Source organism: Misgurnus anguillicaudatus, chromosome 14, assembly GCF_027580225.2.
Source record: "Misgurnus anguillicaudatus chromosome 14, ASM2758022v2, whole genome shotgun sequence".
Classification (NCBI taxonomy): Eukaryota; Metazoa; Chordata; class Actinopteri; order Cypriniformes; family Cobitidae; genus Misgurnus; species Misgurnus anguillicaudatus.
The window spans coordinates 9,475,862-9,493,895 of NC_073350.2; the positions used below are offsets into that span (position 1 = coordinate 9,475,862).

Sequence of the window (18,034 nt, forward strand, 5' to 3'; positions counted from 1 at the left end):
CGTCTAGGGGTCAATCGCAACAGAACGGGCAAATGAGAGTCTTGATACGAAGAGATACAATATACAAAATTTCTTTATTTACTAAAAGACAAGGATTTAGGCTTCAGGGGAGGACAAGGCCAAAATAATAAACAAACAATCTTTTCAAAATACCTCTTACTTACTTACCAAAATTAAAGAAAATAAAGTACAAGCATTACTTACCTAACTCCCTTTCTCAAATAAACAATATAACAAAGATTCAAAATAAATGGCGTCGATCCCCCTACATACCTTGTCACAATATGTTTTGTATATTGGAGTATATATGATAAGTGAATAAAATGTATCTGGCTAACAAGTCAAAATCAGAATCCGTAATCGTAGTCAAATATCAGGCATGGGTCAAGCACAAACAAATCAATCCAATAATAAACAAAACAAAAATAAAACAAAATCACAGGTGTTGGACTTTAAGGCGTCCATCTGCATGTTCATAATTGGAGGAAAGACACAAATATCTAAATTGAATATTTATTGATCAGATATGAAAAAGTTTACAGCGCCGGGTTGTCTCAAGTCTTAACAGCAAGATTCGACCAACAACAACCAGCTCAGGACAAAAACATGGGTATTTATCGTCGTTCTTTCTTCAACATTCTCCTCCCCCAGATGGCTGTTTTCCTTATCAGATTCTATCACCACATACCTGTGGGGGGTTGCATAGCAAACAGACAGAAAGACATACACAGACCATTCTGTTCCCTGGGGCATTATGTCCTTATTTGGACATCTTTGTAACTTTGTAAAACATAATTATTCAACACAACAATACTCCATTGTTCATAAATTGGTTAAATGCATTCATTAGTTAAACATACTAATTTTCACTTTCTCTAAATGTAACATAAAGCAAGCAACTTGTTTATTGAAACCATCTGTTCTGTGTGTTTTCCCTTCAGGGCTTTTTCTATAGCCCCCCTGGCTCCCACACACACATCAGCCACTTTGTGCCCTCAAGCATTTCATCCCTACATGTCAATGTCTTATTACAGGGCAATCTTCTACATTAGTCATGGGCACAAAGGCATAATCATTTATATATTTTAACACATTAATATTCATAGCAACATGTAATTTTATAAATCCAAACACCTCTACATGTAACAATCTGGAAATGAATGATTGCCAGTGAACTAATATCAAAAGCATGCACTTCTTTGTCTGTGTGTTTTCTCCTTAAAGCTTTGCTCTTATCTCGGCCATCACCAGCTGGAAATTCCTTCACTCAAGCTACCTCCCCCCAATAACCCTCCACACACAGACAGCTCTCTTGTACTCAGCACAGAAATCATTGTTTTAAAAATACACATGAATTAAGATTATAAACAGCACGACTAATAAAATAAAATCAAATCCCACAATTCCCTCTCTTGACCTCTGAAAGAGGTCACACATTTTCTTATTCCTCCTCATCCAGGTTCTGTAAGCCTAATAGGGGCATGCTACATGGGGGTGGATTGTTCTCTTTTTTCTCTATTGCAGATACTATTAATCTGTTGCACATGGATCTAAGACAGGGAATGCAACAACATCCACAGGTCACCAGGATGGCCACGAATACACCAATGGACACTACTATGGAGGTTACTATTGCCCTCCACAATCTATCATACTGCAAAGGTGTATGACGTCGTTGAATTTTTTGTGTAATTCAATTCAATTCCCCCATATCCCTGTACACACTAATCTTGTGATGTAGTTTTGGACCTTTTGTCAATTTTCAGATTACCTCCATTGTTTATACTAAATATTATGGTGATTATAATTGCAGTTATAACCCCTAGGGCCCACAGAACCTTCCAATTGCCATATAGCTTCATCTCTGTGGAAAAAATACACTTATGCCTATTGGCTTAATTAAAAAAAAAAAAAAAAACACTGTTAAATTGAAACTTAATAACAGGTAAGAGTATAGCAAAAGAAGTAAAATGATGGAAAAACATACACTTATATGACGTTTACAATCACTTCTGTCAGGATCTCCACCTTATGGAAATCCAATTTATCTAACCCACACCCCATCCGGGGAGTGGATACACTTGTTATTCCTTTTTCCTCACACCAATCTCTCATACATCTGAGGCTGTTGGTAAAATTCTCATATGTTGGTAAATCAGTACAGTTTTATTTGGTTATTAAATGAAAAATCAATCTGCCGTCGTCCTCATGAGTAACTGCACATTCACCTGTGTGTTTGTTCTGTCTTACAACCTTTTGTGTTCCGTACTTGGTCTTGAATTGTACGGCTATACCTGCTCCGTAGGCACAATCTGTGCAGTGTGCTAAAGGTTCTGTTGCTGGGCTAGGAAAAAATGTCACCTTTTTTATGCACAATTTTACAGAGTGTTTGTTGACTTTGTTGTTGGTGTTGTGTGAGTGTTACCACTGATATGTTACCACTGATGTTTCACTTCCTGTTTGTTCTCTCTGTATTCCAGCTGATTCACTTTCACTTTCAACACTCTCCCTCTCTTGGACCTGAGTCCTCAGGTCCACACCGATTTCTGTGAGAGACCTGCTGGGAGAATCACATGTAACACAAGAAGAGATGGAACCAGGTGTCGCCTTTGACCTGTAGCTGGACACAATGTTAGGTTTTTGCTTTTACTCTGGGTAGCCTGGACCGTCTCGGTTCGGCCCAGCACCGTCTGAACACCTTCACTTTTATTCAATCATCATTTGTAACAGCTTGGTCTTTGTCCCGGTGTCGTGTAGCCTGGCAGGAAAAATGTTTAATCATAGCAGTTAGTTTGTAAAAATAAACAGCATGAGTTAGTGGCAGGATTGGATCCTACACCAAGGCGTTCCGTGGGCCTGGAAACTGTCGACCTGTAAGCAATTCAAAGGAAGTGAGACCAGAAATCCTGTTAACAGAAGAGCGAATAGACATTAATGCAATTGGCAATGCGTCAAGCCATGTTATTTTTGTCTGTGCACAGATTTTGTCAAGTCAAGTTTTAATGTCAAAGTCAGGTTCATTATTTCAGCTTTGCTCTGGCATTGGGGTGATAAGCAGCCCCAAAACTATATGTCAATTCCAGTGCGTGTTTGTCAGTTTGTCAGATCTAACTTTGTCTTGGGAAACCATGGTTGGGGATATAAGTGGTTTATTAGGCAGTTGACAACAACCACTTCATTAGGTACCTTCACAGCCTGTATTATGTGTCAGGCTTCGCTAGCATGTGTTATAGGCCGGCCTTTCCTGGTTTCAAACCCACCTTTCTGCCATATGGCAGTTCCATATATACTGCACCAATCACATATGCAGAGTCACTATAAAAAATCACCCTCTCTTCACCAGTGTAGTGCAAGGCTTTGATAACAGCTATCATTTCAGCTGTCTGTGCTGACTGCTTACCCTCCAATTTACCACTCACTCTAGTCCCAAAATCACCCTCAACCTGGTCAACCACAGCAAACCCTGCCTTTAGCGTACCATCTGATGCTCTAAAACAAAGCCATATTACCGGTGGGGGAGTTGTCAGTGGTACCGCGAACAAACCATCTCTCAATTTGTTTGCTTTTTCAGTCAATGATATGCAATCATGTGGCTCACCCTCAGTGATTAGATCAGTCATGTTTACACCCTCATGGACATAATTTCAGGTTTGGCTGGCCAGGATTTTTGGTAAACTTTATATAAGACACCGTTTTATATATTGGTACATACCTTGTTATCTATTGTTTGTTGTTTATAAGGCCCAAAAAATTAAAAAATAAATAAATAACAACATAAGTCTCAGGTCCTGGGTCAGACATAAGGCTCTATCTCACCATAGTTTAATTAGCCATTCATTTGTTCCCCGTCCGTCCGGGGGCACATTACAACATTGACAGGTCATTGTAATTTCTAGGTCCCTATCTATTAATAACTATGTGTTGGAGGAATACAGAAATGCGTGCGAACTAGACTGGTTTGCTACCTTATAGGGTAGTGATTTGTTGATAGTCACTTTTAAATTTTACCAGAAACCCATTATCTCCACCATTGTTGAAACTTTTTTTTTTTTTTTTTTTACGGTGGACTATTTAGGCCCATTATCCACTAGGGCTCTTAATGGTCCATGAGAGGTCCAGCCATTCCTTTCATGGTGGGTTCCTGTGTGCCCCCTTATTCATCCGCATCACTCCCTTTGGCCCCATGTTGGGTGCATAGGCGCCATTAAATCTGGTTGTGATGGGTTGTGTGGTCTCGGTGGCCCCCTGCCATAGCCATCGGCTCCACGCCCGGCACCACCTCCTCGGGGACCCCATCCCCCCGCAGGTGGTCCGTTAAGTGGTCTAGCACCAGAATTTTGGGACTGTGACCATGTTATGGGACAATCTCGTCCCCAATGACCCTCCTGTCCACACACATAACATGTATTCCTGCCAAAACCTCTAAAACCTCCCTATTTTGGTCTACTACTCCTTCTTGGCCCTCCCCTTCTCTGTTGGTTATATCCCTCCCATGGGTTTCCTGTATAGGGTGGGGCTGTATATGGATCTATGGGCTGATTGGGATATTGTACGTTGTCCGGGACACTAGTTGTGATAGCTACTGGTGTTGGTTGGGCCTGCTGGGGCATTTGTTTCTTTTTTGTGTTGGCCTGTTTAGTCTGTTCTAGCTGCAGTTTCAAAAGCTTATTCTTAATCTTATCTACCTCTACTAGTTCTGTTTGTGCGATTTGTTTATGGCCCTGTCTGTGTAATACACAAGATCTCTTTCCCATGTTGCTATCATTTGTATTTCTCTGTAATCTTAATAGAGTTGTGATTATCTCTCCCTGTGTCATAATTGTTTGTTGTAATCTTTCAATTTTTATTTTCAGGGCCTTTATTTCATCAAATTCAACATCTAGTTCACCACTGTTTACTGTTAACACCGGCTGTTGCTTTGAGATCGAAACAGACTTTTCCTCATAAGGAGGAGGTGTGTGCATTGAGGGGTATAGTGACTTCACTTGAGGAGGAGCCATGGGTGGGGCTGAGGGTACTGGCTCAGTGTTTCCTTGTTTCTACTTCCTTTTGCTTGCTCACAGCACAACTGTCAACTTCCCCTTTTTCTTTGATATAATAGCCTGCATGGCAGCAGCAACCAGAGCTAATCTCGTCCAAATTCTCAAATCTGTTTCTAAGTCTTTTACAGTTGGTCCCTTTCCAAACTACTTGCCCTTTTTCCATTGCACATACACTGTTAGGCAACCATACTTATCACATTTTTTTTATTTAGCCATTTTCACACAATTTACAAGCATTCAAATTTTCAAAAAAAGCACAAAACGTCACTCTTATCTAACAAAAGGATATATACACCAGTAGTTTTCAGGACTTGCACCCGCGCGACTACTGACCCGAGTATTAGCAAAACTTAAAACAATTAACAAATATCCGGACACACCAATTCACTATTTACGGAACTTTCATCCGAGGGACTTTAACCCAAAAAAATAATAAATTTACGAGACTCTAACTCGATGGCCTTTAACCAAACTTATTACTTTATAATGTCTAATACATTAAGGGCCTCTAACCCAAACTAATAAATGTATAATGTCTAATACATTAAGGGCCTCTAACCCAAACTAATAAATTTATAATGTCTAGTACATTAATGGACTCCAACCACAATTTTACCTTTATGGGATTTTCACCCAAGGGACCATTCAACCCTATTCTCTCTTTCTATTAACCTTATTATTTTTTTTTTTAAAGTTTTTCAATCTGATCTTTTATTCAATTATTTATTACTTTCAGTTTGGATCTCCTTATCAACACAATTAATTTGGTATATGTCCAATAGCAGAATTTGATAAAACAGGCTTCTGCTTACCTTTGTTTTAGAAGACCGGTCTTTTGTGTTGAAATGGAGCCCTCCCTTACTCGATCTTAAGCAATTCGAAACTTCTCTTAATCTTCTTTTCCCTCCAACAACGTCGGGGATCACCAATTGTTGGACTTTAAGGCGTCCATCTGCATGTTCATAATTGGAGGAAAGACACAAATATCTAAATTGAATATTTATTGATCAGATATGAAAAAGTTTACAGCGCCGGGTTGTCTCAAGTCTTAACAGCAAGATTCGACCAACAACAACCAGCTCAGGACAAAAACATGGGTATTTATCGTCGTTCTTTCTTCAACATTCTCCTCCCCCAGATGGCTGTTTTCCTTATCAGATTCCATCACCACATACCTGTGGGGGGTTGCATAGCAAACAGACAGAAAGACATACACAGACCATTCTGTTCCCTGGGGCATTATGTCCTTATTTGGACATCTTTGTAACTTTGTAAAACATAATTATTCAACAACACAACAATACTCCATTGTTCATAAATTGGTTAAATGCATTCATTAGTTAAACATACTAATTTTCACTTTCTCTAAATGTAACATAGTTATAAAGCAAGCAACTTGTTTATTGAAACCATCTGTTCTGTGTGTTTTCCCTTCAGGGCTTTTTCTATAGCCCCCCTGGCTCCCACACACACATCAGCCACTTTGTGCCCTCGAGCATTTCATCCCTACATGTCAATGTCTTATTACAGGGCAATCTTCTACATTAGTCATGGGCACAAAGGCATAATCATTTATATATTTTAACACATTAATATTCATAGCAACATGTAATTTTATAAATCCAAACACCTCTACATGTAACAATCTGGAAATGAATGATTGCCAGTGAACTAATATCAAAAGCATGCACTTCTTTGTCTGTGTGTTTTCTCCTTAAAGCTTTGCTCTTATCTCGGCCATCACCAGCTGGAAATTCCTTCACTCAAGCTACCTCCCCCCAATAACCCTCCACACACAGACAGCTCTCTTGTACTCAGCACAGAAATCATTGTTTTAAAAATACACATGAATTAAGATTATAAACAGCACGACTAATAAAATAAAATCAAATCCCACACAGGCTCAACACACTCTGAATATAAACTTACAATACTTTCTCTCTCTGCTATGACTTTTTTAACAAATAACAAATTTAAATCAATACTTGGAGGATATAAGAAAGACTAATATACAAGCACAAGTCAAGTAGTCACAATGGCAGCAAAGGCCCCAATCAGTCATCCAGGAAGTCCTTTTATCTGGAACAGGTGGAGATAATGACCAATCACAGCCTCCATCACATTATCTCCAAGGACCGCCTTTCTGAAAACAAATGTGAAACATAGAGAGAAGACACAAGAGGGCAGCACAGAAATCAAACAAATGACTGAAGGTCATAACACCCCCACACTTAAAATAAAACATCCTTGTTTTACTGATGAATGCGGGATAGGGTGTCAGCAATTACATTGTCAATACCTTTCTTATGACAGATCACTAGATTGTAACTCTGGCAGATTAGAGACCAACGCATAAGGCGATGGTTTGCATTTGACATCCGCTGCAAAAACACAAGAGGATTATGGTCAGTATACACCGTAACAGATTGTGCACTGGAACCGATATATACTTCAAAATGTTGTAATGCGAGAATTAAAGCAAGAGCCTCTTTCTCTATTGTACTGTAGTTAAGTTGGTGTTTGTGAAATTTCTTTGAAAAGAAACTAACTGGGTGATTCAAACCATTTGCAGCAGTCTGAAGTAGAACAGCACCTACACCAGAACCACTAGCATCAACTTCAAGTAGGAACGGTTTTTCAAAAGAAGGTGCAGCTAGTACAGGGGCACTACAAAGTAAAGTTTTCAAAGCTTCATAGGCAGATTGACATTCTGAAGACCACTTAAATGAAACTGCTTTACTTAAAAGTCTAGTGAGGGGACTGGCTACCACTGAGAAATTTCTACAAAAACATCTGTAGTAACCAATCATACCAAGAAACCGACGAAGTTCCTTCTTGGTGGTTGGAACAGGAAAATCAAGAATGGCTTGTATTTTTGAATTAAGTGGACGGACTTCACCATTTCCCACCTCCTTTCCCAAATATGTGACTGATGCACAACCAAATTCACATTTTGCCAAATTCAAAGTCAAATTTGCATCTCCCAAACATTTGAAAACATCATCCAAAGTTCTAAGATGATCCTCCCACGAATCATTGTAACATACCACATCGTCCAAATATGCTTCACAATTTGACACATTAGATAGTACAATGGACATTAATCGCTGAAAAGTTGCTCCAGCATTTCGAAGTCCAAAGGCCATGACACGATACTGCATAAACACCTCAGGAGTGGCAAAAGCAGAGATTTCTGATGCACGATCAGTCAGGGGTACCTGCCAATATCCTTTAAGCAGATCTAACTTAGTCACAAACTTAGCATTCCCCACTCGATCAACACAATCTTCCATACGGGGAAGTGGAAAAGAATCAGCTTTTGTTAAAGTGTTGACCTTGCGATAATCAGTACAGAATCTGGAGGATCCATCTGGCTTGGGGACGAGTAAACATGGAGAACACCATGGACTAGCACTAGGGATAGCTAGATTGTGCTCTAACAAGTACTGGGTTTCTTGCTTCATTAACTGTCTCTTTACTGGGTTTACACGATAAGCGTTTTGCTTTACTGGGGCAGATGAACCAACATCTATATCGTGTGTTATCACATGAGTTATTGAAGGGAAGTCATTAAACAAGGTTGGGTACCGTTTGATAAGAGTGGAAATATCTGACTGAGCCGATACAGACAAATGTGACAACTTTTCTGACAAATGTGACAATGTTTCAGAGTTGTGTAAACGAGCTGATAAAAAGGAGGCACTACTCATTTTCAAATCATCAGTCTCAGGCGAGTATTCTGACAGTGGCACAATAGCTGGTGCAACAGTAACAACAGGTCTACTAATGTCAGACTCAGAACGTGACACATATGCTTTTAGCATATTGATGTGACAGATGCGTGACTTTTTCTTACGATCAGGGGTTTCAACTACATAATCTGTATCTCCAAGTTTTTCTTTGATCTCATACGGGCCAGCGAATTTGGCTTGGAGCGCTGAACCTGGTGTTGGAATTAAAATGAGAACTTTATCTCCAGACAAAAATTCTCGAGTGACAGTTTTCTGATCGTAGTGAGTTTTCATTTGGTTTTGTACAGAACCGAGCGATTTTTGAGCCAATTTCCAAACTGAATGCAAGCGTTCACGAAATGTACTGACATGATCTAAGACATTAGTAGTGGGTGACACACGATTAGATAACAGAATTTGCTCTTGCAGAATTTTCAATGGGCCACGAACAGTGTGTCCAAAAACCAATTCAGATGAACTAAATCCGAGAGAAGCTTGTGTCGTGTTTCGGACTGCAAATAACAAAAGTGGGACATGCTCATCCCATTCCTTCTCATGCTCTACACAAAAGGTTCGGAGCATCGACTTCAAAGTTTGATGGAATCGCTCAATGGCACCTTGTGATTGAGGATGGTATGCACTGGATACTTTGTGTTTGATGGCTAACTGTTTCATTACCTTGGCGAACACATTAGACATAAAATTTGTACCTTGGTCAGACTGAATGTACTTTGGCATTCCAAAAGTAGTGCAAAACTTGACAACTGCCTTAACGATTGCACGAGCTTTGATGGTACGTAAGGGTATTGCCTCAGGAAACCTAGTAGATGCACACATTAACGTCAAAAGATAAGAATTACCAGACTTTGTTTTAGGTAATGGCCCTACACAATCAATCAAGATTCGCTCAAATGGTTCTCCTAACACAGGTATTGGCTTCAATGGGGCAGGAGGAAGTACTTGATTTGGCTTACCAGCAATTTGACATGCATGACAAGATTTACAAAATTTAGCCACATCTGACTTCATGGAAGGCCAAAAGAAACATTTCAACAATTGATCGTAAGTTTTACGAATGCCTAGATGACCAGACAATTCGTGATCATGTGCTACACTCAGCACTTTCTGCCTGTAAGGTTTCGGAACAACTACTTGAGAAACAATGTTCCAGTCATTGTTTTCGTGACGTGGAGACCACATACGCATCAAAACATCATCCTCAAAATAGTACGCGACTGAGTGCTCAGACAAATCAGACAACTCAACAGCAGCTTTTATGCAATGACTCAAAGTTTGATCAGTACGTTGGGCTTCAATCAACGTTGGTTTACTAGTGGGTATATCGACATTTGGCAGTTCACACACTTTTACATCAACTGTACCCTCAATTTTCCTTGCATCTGAATTTTCAGCACACAGAAAAGAATCTGAGAGATCTACAGTATCTCTAAATTTACAAGCTTGAGATCGGGTAACAACACATGTGCCAAACACATTAGGAAATTCCTTACAAAGTACATCGTTGTCAGACACAACAGGGACATCCATTACCTCGGGCAGACAGAAAACCTTGTTACCGGCTAAATCATTCCCAAGAATGAGTGATACATCTTCAACAGGTAATTTCGCACGAAGTGCCAGTTTAACATTGCCAGAAATAATTCCTGATTGCAAAAACACTTGATGTAAAGGAGCCTTAATTACAGTAAGATCAATTCCTTGAATTAATACACTAGAACCACAGCTAGACTGTTCAGAAAATGGCAACACACTTTGCAAGATAAAGGACTGGGCAGAGCCAGTATCCCTGAGAATGCGAATACGCTTTGTCTCAGAACTGGTTTCAGACAGCGAAACTACACCATCATAAATGAATGGTTCAAAAGTTGACCCAATTGATGAACTTACAGATTCGTTTTGCTTAAGTGGCAAAACTGACCTCTCAACCAACGCAACACTTTTTGAAGAGTTCATCCTACTGGTTTTGCGCTTTAAAGTGGGACAATTTGAAATCAGGTGCCCAACCTCATGACAATAAAAACATTCACGACCTTCCTTGCTGTCTACACTTACCATTTTCTTAGGCACTACAGCAGTATCCTTAACAGGACACACATGACTAGGAACATTACGCTTTACAGGTGAAAACACTACCTTGTGCGTAAGTACAAACTCATCCGAGAAAATTGCGGCTTCAGAAAGAGACGACACTTTCTGCTCATTTAAATACACAACAATTTTCTCTGACAGACAATTCTTAAATTCCTCCAGCAGTATCAATTCTTTGAGTTGTTCAAACGTGTCTACTTTATTCGCAGCACACCACTTATCAAACAAGTTTACTTTGTCTCTAGCGAATTCAACAAACGTTTGGTTAGGGGTTTTCACAAGATTTCGAAATTTTTGTCGATATGCTTCGGGGACTAATTCATATGCACGCAATACAGCATTTTTCATTACATCGTAGTCTAAACTCTGTTCAAGCGTCAATGCGGAGCAGACTTCTTGAGCTCTACCTACGAGCAGTGGCGGTTCTAGACAACTTTCACTAGGGGGGCCAAGGAGGGGCCAGTGTTTTAACAGAGGGGCACATAAAAAACTGCAAGAAATTATATTTAAAGATTATAGAGGCGGTTACAGGAATTAGTTTAAGACAGGACTAGGCCTTAGTTTAATTAGGAAATATAACTAGTTTTAACAAACATGCCTTAATACATTACTTGTGTGCATTTTGAAGCAAAACAAAGGGCACTGATGTATTTTAAAATATGGCATTGCAAGTTGTTTTCAGTTTGGACAGCTCTTACATTTATTTTAGTCTAGGACTAGTCTAATCCCTTTCCGGGAAACTGCACCATAAACTTTATCTTACTTTACAATCATATAAATCTTTATTTAATACAAGAGTGAGTGCAGGTGCAAAAGGGGAGCTTGGCTCTTTTCTAAAGCCCCCCAACCGAAAATCATGCCAGCCTACTCAATAAACTTTATGAAATGCAAACTTTTACAAAGACATACGTTTGTTTTAGTTTACATATTGCTAGACAGTTAGGGACCACAATCTAATCAGTATTTAAAATAATATTTTAAATTGTAAACATTTTTATATGACACATTTAATTATATTCCTCCAATTTTATGCACGTGTATGTAAGAGCATAATTACACCGCTTTTTACAATGTGTAAACTTTAAAAAGTTAGCGAGATGTTGGTTTTGCCGGTTGTTGATGAGTAACAGCTGTGAATGATCACCGCGTTTAAGCAGCCACGTCACAGGAGAACAAGTGAACAGTGTCCCAATGTCAAGTGAGCTAGAGTCCTTACCAGTGCCCAAACCTGCATACACATTCTCAACATCGGAAAATTCGGAACGAATTGAGACACTCGCTGAGCAACACCCAACACCCGCAGCCTGCTACAGTGGTTGGGTGCGCCGCTCTAATTTGCCCGTTAAGAACGTTGTGCGTCGGATTAGTTCCGCTTTTGGCGCTCGCGTGTAAAATCAAAATAAATGTATACTTTTTTTATTTAGTCAGCACAGGGTGGCCACAGGGGTGGCCAGGGACTTGTCTACAGAGGCACGGGCCACCCTTGGCCTCCGTGTAGAACCGCCACTGCCTATGAGTTTGCATTGCAGCAACAGTGGCCAAACATTCCGTGGCCATTTCAATGTAGCAGCAATACGCTCAAACACGGTGAAATATGTATCTACTTCACTTTCCCGAAACAATGGTACAAGTGAAATTTGACGGCTAATATCAAATTCAGTCTGGCCTACCTGTAAATTCCGTCGAGGTGCAGGAATAGGGCTCGGGGTGGAAGCATTAATAGGTATCGGCGGCGTGCTCACACCGAGCACAACATCAGCAGCTGAGGGTCGACCAGGTGACTTATTTCTAAATTCAAGCTCCAACTCCTTGAGCTTGATTGCACGTTGAGACTCGATTTCAACAGTGCGTGCATGCAACAGCTGACTCTGGTACCGCTGCTTACTCAATTCTAAGTCAAGTTCCTTTAACCTGATTGCTACCCGAGGATCAGTTTGGGAAGGGAAATCAACAGGATCCATGCCGGCCATTTCCAAGGGTTTGGAATACTCTGCCCCATCACCCATGGAAATAAGCACCTGATCTGCAACACCTGCTTCACTCCCTTCCGGTAAAACTCCATTTTCCACCAAATGCTTAAGAATCACCTTCTTGAGTTCGCATTTCACTGCACCACGAGGAACTTTAATCTGATACAGGTTGGCGATCGAAAATAAATCATCCTTACGGCAAATATCCAATTGTTCAATTGAAGGTTGAATTGCAAAATTTTCCAATTCGAATTTCGAAGACATTCCGAATTCCCTCCTCCCTAAAGTGAAAACCACTAGCCAAACAAAACTATACAAAGTAAATCTCATGAGTCCTATTTTTAAACGAATTCACAAACTCTTCCTTTAAAAAAAAAACCCTTCCGATCTCGCTTTTTAAGACGAGCCCCCAATTTCTGTTACGACCGTCTAGGGGTCAATCGCAACAGAACGGGCAAATGGGAGTCTTGATACGGAGAGATACAATATACAAAATTTCTTTATTTACTAAAAGACAAGGATTTAGGCTTCAGGGGAGGACAAGGCCAAAATAATAAACAAACAATCTTTTCAAAATACCTCTTACTTACCTAAACCAAAATTAAAGAAAATAAAATACAAGCATTACTTACCTAACTCCCTTTCTCAAATAAACAATATAACAAAGATTCAAAATAAATGGCGTCGATCCCCCTACATACCTTGTCACAATATGTTTTGTATATTGGAGTATATATGATAAGTGAATAAAATGTATCTGGCTAACAAGTCAAAATCAGAATCCGTAATCGTAGTCAAATATCAGGCATGGGTCAAGCACAAACAAATCAATCCAATAATAAACAAAACAAAAAATAAAACAAAATCACAGGCTCAACACACTCTGAATATAAACTTACAATACTTTCTCTCTCTGCTATAACTTTTTTAACAAATAACAAATTTAAATCAATACTTGGAGGATATAAGAAAGACTAATATACAAGCACAAGTCAAGTAGTCACAATGGCAGCAAAGGCCCCAATCAGTCATCTAGGAAGTCCTTTTATCTGGAACAGGTGGAGATAATGACCAATCACAGCCTCCATCACATTATCTCCAAGAACCGCCTTTCTGAAAACAAATGTAAAATATAGAGAGAAGACACAAGAGGGCAGAAATCAAACAAATGACTGAAGGTCATAACACCAGCCTTGTCGAATTGTTTGCTGGAGACAGCTGAGCTCCTTCTTTGTGCAGTCCTGGAGCTCTGAAAATGTATGCTCACTGACTGAAACAAAATTGAGCATGGAGACACACTCGAAACCTTTCATCTCTGGCTGGTTTTCTGGTAATTGAGCTCTAGATAGTGTGTCAGGCAGTTCCATATCAGTCAGATCATACTACTTTAGGTAGAGGCACATTCTCTGTATGCACATTGGAGTAGAAAGCAGTGGCTTTTTGAAAATATTTTCCATAGGTTTATGGTCTTTGTACACTGTGACATGGTTTCCAAATATATAATTATGGAACTTGACACATGCATGGACTATTGAGAGCATCACTTCGTGCACAAGTCCTTAAGTTTGTCACAGGCTTGTTGTTGCGCTGGTTGCCATCCAGATTCAACATCAGCTTTCAAGAGCTGTCTTAGAGGTGCGTCGACTTCACTGAGGCAGAAATGTTGACAGATATGTGATGAAACCAAGAAAATGATGAACACCATCCTTGTCTGTTGGCATTTGCATGGATTTGACAGCCTCTATTTTAGCTGGGTCTGCTTTCAAACCATCTGATGTTATCAGGTGTCCTACGTAGGGCACAGAAGATTGCTTGATGTGACATATGTCGAAATTGAGGCTCAGATTGTAGCTTGTTGCTCTCTGAATTAGTTTGCGGAGTGTCTCATCATGTTCCTTTACTGAGGGTGCTGCAATAAGAATGTCATCCATGACACTTATTGCTCCGCTGATGCCCTCAAGCATTTCATCCATTATACGCTGAAAGATTTCTGGTGAGCATTTTAGGCCAAAGGGAAGCCTAAGCCACCTAAATCTACCAATGTGCATGTCAAAAGTTGTCAAAAATTATGATGCTTCATCATGTTCTATTTGCAAGAAACCAGATTTTGCATCCAGGACCGAGAAGACTTTAGCACCAGGCATTTTGGAAACAACCTCTTTATGACTTTATTCAAGTCGCTCGGGTCAATGCAGATCCTTACCTTGCCATTGCAGACAGTTGCTACCATTGAACTACCACGCGTGGGTAACCATCTAGTCCTGCTGGCACATTTTGTTCTGTTGTCAGGTGACAGGAATGTGTCTTATTTTCTTTCTTAGTTGGCTGCAATGCATCAAGACACATAACTAAGCCTAAGGCATCTGATGTTGCACCACTGAGCACATTTTCTTGAGAAATGTCCACAATCTCAAATTCTGTTACCATCTTAGCTTCCTTGTATTTAGTCAGAAGATCAACCACAGCTACAGGCTTTAGCTTATGGTTTCAGTAGGACTTCAGCACCATCCTGCACGTTGTTTCACTGTTTGCTCTGATAGCGGCCGTCAAAGACGAATTGGATGTGGCTTCAAAATCTTTCAAACTCTTGATACAAATCTGGAGCATCCCAGTCGATTTTAGGGTGATCAAACTGTGATGATGCCATACTTTGCTTATTATCTGTTTATCACAGCCATCTTTTAGCCATATACATACTGGGAACTATATTCTTAGAAGACAAAGCACTGCTACATGGGCGGAGTGATTAGCGCAACTCCGAGCTAGCTAAGCTAGCAGGGGCTGCGTCAGACAGAGTTACGACCCGCATAGAGATAGGAAAGGTATGTATGGACTTTTCTAACTCTGGGCGATACGGCGAATAAGCTAAAATCCCAAAATATGAGCGTGTTCCTTTAATAAGTATGTTTAAATGCTGTTTTATAACTCTTAACTCTTTCCCCGCCAGCGTTTTTTAAAAAAGATGCCAGCCAGTGCCAGCATTTTTCATGATTTTCAGAAAAGTTTAATGCCTTCCAGAAAATGTTCTTTTTTAAATATATAAACATACCAAATGACAGATCAGACCCTCTGCTTTCAAGCAAAAAAAGTTCTACTTCCTACTATCCTACCTTCATTAGTTATCTTTTTATCACCTCTCAAACATGGGTAGGTTTCTTCAAAAACACCACATTTTCAGTAAAAAGCTAAAATAATTCAATTTTTGTGAAGGACTTTTGAATGAGATCAGATGCAGAGCGATCTTTTAAACATACACGGATGCCTTTCTCTTTCACGTGAGGCGTTACTTGTAAAAGTTTGCGGAACGTAGGAACGTGTCCTACGTATAATAGCGGTATTGTGGACTTTTGCTAATTTAATGATGGGAAAATGGTTTGTGCGGCGGGTTGTTCCTATTCTCGTAATGAGTAATGGTTTTGTTTATAACAAGTACGGGCATCATTTGGCAGTTTCTTTAATTAATTTTTAACTTATTTATTAATTTAGCTGACGATTTTATCCAAAGCGACTTACAATTGCTATGTATGTCAGAGGTTGCATGCCTCTGGAGCAACTAGGGGTTAAGTGTCTTGCTCAGGGACACAATGGTGTGTCACAGTGTATTCGAACTTGGATCTCTCACACCAAAGCTGTGTGTCTTATCCACTGCGCCATCACCACCACAGTTTCTTCTTTCTTTCTTTTCTCAGATCCTGACTTCTGCTGTCTTTTCGGAGGCCATTTCCATAATAGTTGCCTACTGTCTGTCAAACTTCGTCAGGCGCCTGTGCGATAAACTGGCGCAGACCATCTAAGGCGAGGGGGGCATACTTTCTAGACAAGAGCAATTCAATTATCTTGTTCCCCTTTTTTGTTACATATACATGGCTAAAAAGTGTCTTTTTTTCTGTAGGCTAATGAAATAATATTGCCATTATAATGTTTTTCATTAGGCTATTTTGGTGCCCCCTCAGCACTTGGTGCCCTACGCACAGCACGTGAGGCGCGTGGTGGAAGCGCAGCGCTGATGCTTTTTTTCTATTCCATTCTAAATAAACAAACAGTGCAGTTTACATGCTTCATCACCCTTGTTGCATTAGTTCATTAAGATAATTCTGAACAGATTTCTGTAGTTTAAACAACTTTGAATTGTAGTACATCAGCAGGGAATATAGTATGCTTCAGTTTTGAGATAACATCCAGCAGCGCTCTAAAGTTAATTGGTGAAAAATCTGTGAATTTATGTAAATTTTTTTTCAGACTTGGGGGATGGAAAAGGCTCTGTAGATTTGGGTATTCAGGCATTTAGGCATTCAATCTTACTCCTGAAAAAGTTCAAAAACATCACCTCACACACAATTCAGGCCTAGCATCAGGAAATAAATGGCTCTTGGGATTCATTACTCTGTCGAAGGTTTTAAATAACATTTTTAAGTTATTTAAATTGATTAGATATATAATATTTGCAAAGTAATCAGTTTTTTGCTGCTTTAGCTGCTTTCTGAAAGACAAATGGTTCTTATAAATGTCTAGGTGAACCTGTTGCTTTTCTAGTCTCCATTTACGTTCTGCTTTGCGGCACACTTGCCTGAGTGAGCAATAATCCTGTGTTCAAAATATCGATATGACGATACATCGTCATGAATGTCTGACGATGCGCGCATCGATACAGCACTTTCACCTTTCCGTGCCTGCACAACTTGCACGTGGCGCACTCTTCTCCTCTCTCTCTCTCTCTCTCTCTTTCTCTCTCTTTCTCTCTCTCTCTCTCTCTCTCTCTCTCTCTCTCTCACGCACATGTGTATTTAAAATCAATGAGTTCAGTATGAAAGTGCAGATATTTTAGCCTATACAACTGCAAAGGGCTTTATTAGCCACTCTCTTATAAAACAGCACAAACGCATTTGAGAAGAAACACGACAAAGAGCTGCATGTGAAAAGTGTACGTCTAGAGAAGAGATACAGAGCTACTTCAAACTATAGCTGTCACAAGGGCGGACCACAACTTACACTTCCTGCGAAGCGCCTAGAGCACCGTTGATCCGGAGATCGCTTTAGAAGCGAGCAGAAAGAGTGCGGGGCGAAGAGAGGCGAAAGGAATGAGTGTGGTCGTATAGTACAGCGGAGATCCACGGAAAGAAGGTTGTGTTGGTCATGTTGTGACGGTTGCTGTAGCGGGTGTGTTTGAAGTGCTGTGCTGTCA

General features: G+C 39.9%; 1 long non-coding RNA gene across 1 annotated transcript; it reads right to left on the reverse strand.

The window, feature by feature from the left end:
- Positions 1-1,063: 1,063 nt before the first annotated feature.
- LOC141369445 (uncharacterized) lies at positions 1,064-3,481 on the reverse strand. The gene is made up of 2 exons (XR_012373143.1): positions 2,440-3,481; positions 1,064-2,344 (listed from the first exon to the last, which is right to left on the reverse strand). It is a non-coding gene; the product is annotated as an uncharacterized lncRNA (long non-coding RNA).
- Positions 3,482-18,034: the final 14,553 nt, after the last annotated feature.